Raw genomic sequence first — 2,604 nt, forward strand, 5'->3', positions numbered from 1 at the left:
TCTTTTGTTTACACCAGCCACTACTAAGTCAGCCGATACCGCCTTGCCAGCGCTGCAGTACCCAGACCCTTGGCCCACTATTGAATAGCGCGCTATTCACACCACGAGGACGCCGGCTCACAGCTGATTGCTACTCCTTAGGCCGACGGGCGATTGGTGTCCAGCAAAACTCCATTCACCCACCGCTTCATATTGGATGCCGGCTCTCTGCACTACAGAGGACAACATCTCATCATTTGGGACCAACGTACCTTCACAAACGCCTTCCCGGAGGAGCCCCTACACCTATGCCAGGTTGGTGGTGGCCTTCGTTCTAGTCCGTGCGGGCGCTGATTCATTACAGTCTCCAGGAGTCTGCCGCTCCGGAGACGGTCAGCCGCTGTGCAATACGGTGAAGACTGCAAACAAGGTACCGCTTCTAATACTGTGATCGTTCTTATTTACAGTAAACGACTCTCTTTGAAGCAAAGTGGAAGTTATAACTTTATCGCTCATCTCATCTGCTACATTTAACAGACACTTTGTATCCATTTTGTTACCATTACAGTACATTGGCTTCACGAGATGAACAATTCTAACCACTGTGGCTGCTAAAATAGATTAGAACTATTACATTGACTTTGGCCATTGGCTGCTATCTGATACTAAATATTTTATGAACATTTACATCATTATTTTTATAAGAAGGTTGGCAATCTATCATTTGTTAATGTTTTATTCATCTTTAATAAGCACATTTTTCTAATACCTGGGCAAGGGCCCTGCCCTGGTGTTTTAATATCATTTAACTCAATAAATGCACATGATGATTTAAGTTATATTTTGCAGGTATTTTTATTATTGCTATAATCAAGATAGGATTACTGTAGTCATTATCAGTTCCATTTATCTCTTATTTTTATTTGTGATCTACCATCTGTCAATTTGTCTGTATCTTTTATCGCCATCTTTTTGCTTCTTCCTTTTTATTCTTTCTCCTTTTCACTTAATTTTTCTTATTTCAATATCCTTGAGGACTGGTCATATAATTTCTTCATTATATTTATCTATATATTTCTTGGTCTTGGGGTAATCAGACCTTACCAGTTACCTCAGGCTATTTATTGATTGAGCTGCACTGCCCTTGATTTTATTCTACAATCCTTTATTCCTCCCTATTGTTCCTGGGACGGGTGGCGGTAGGATACATATATACTTAGAGGAAGCCCGCACCCTGGCGTCACGACAGTTAAGGGTTAATGCTACACCCTGCAACAGTACTCTGCATCACCCCTATTCACCCCGCACCCCCCAAGCTACCACATGGATTACAGAGGACAATTCTGCTCAATATTAGGGGTTTTATGTTTATGTTAACAGTTTTGATTGTTTGGGTTCTTGGTGCTGAGACCCCCAGCGATTCTAGGTATAGCCAGGAGAAGCACACTGCAGCAGGCTTCACTCTCCGACTCGCTGCTCCATAGACATACAACGCAACCCGTCTCCTGCAATGTGTCGGATTAAGTGGCGAGCCAGGAAGTGAAGTGCACAGACCCGTTCTTCTATCAGCTATATCAAGTGATCGTGGGGGGTCTTAGCACTGAGACCCTGACCAATGAAAATGTGTGACTTTTGTGATAGTAGCACATAGTCATCAACATATTAGCCAGTCTCACCGAAATGTTCAGGTTCCACCAACTTTTCTCTAACTTAGTGATAAAGAAAATATAAAGATTGCAGACAGTCCTTTCTAAATTTGTAATGACATGTTTTAAAGGGTTAATCCACTGCTCAGCGTTTGGAACAAACTGTTCTGAATGCTGGAGCCGGTGCCAGGAGCTAGTGATGTCATAGCCCCGCCCCCTCTTGATATCACGCCCGCCCCCTCAATGCAAGTCTATGGGAGGGGGCGTGACGGCTGTCACGCCCCCTCCCATAGACTTGCATTGAGGGGGTGGGGCATGACATCATGAGGGGCAGGGCTATGACATCACGAGCTCCCTTCGCCGCCTCCAGCATTCAGAACAGTTTGTTCGAGATGCTGAGCAATGGAGTACCCCTTTAAGATTTATTGTACATGAAACCTTGGAAACTCCTTAGCTGCCCATTCTTTACTCTAAGATGGTGTTTAGAGTCTTACATCACTACACAGTCCTCCATGTTCTCAGCTTCGGCAGTATTCTTGTAGTGCTGGCATTGGTGGTACCCTGGTTGGGAAAACACTGGTCTGTCACATAATATGGCTGACAACCCTCACATTTTTTGAAGATCTTGGTCACTGTCATTTCAAATAATTTCCCTCCATTTTACAGAGATTCCTAACATATTTGTAAATCATGTCATTTACCAAAAATCCTATGTAAAAAAAAAAAAAAAAAATACCTCTAAATTCTTGTCCACTAGGTGTCTCCCTTCCCTGCCATCTGCAGTCCACTGCCTGTTAATAGGGAATTCTGTCTTAAGCAGCAGGGAGATCGAGATGAAATACAGGAAGTGGTGTTGGGGCCTAAATGGTGCAGAGAGAGAGAAGACAGGAAGTGGAGGCGGTGCCAAGTATTGCAGCGGGACAGTTCTCTCCTATGCTAAACACTGAGGGGGAGATTCATCAAGACCTGTACTGAGGAA

This window comes from Hyla sarda, chromosome 2 (genome assembly GCF_029499605.1).
Source record: "Hyla sarda isolate aHylSar1 chromosome 2, aHylSar1.hap1, whole genome shotgun sequence".
Classification (NCBI taxonomy): Eukaryota; Metazoa; Chordata; class Amphibia; order Anura; family Hylidae; genus Hyla; species Hyla sarda.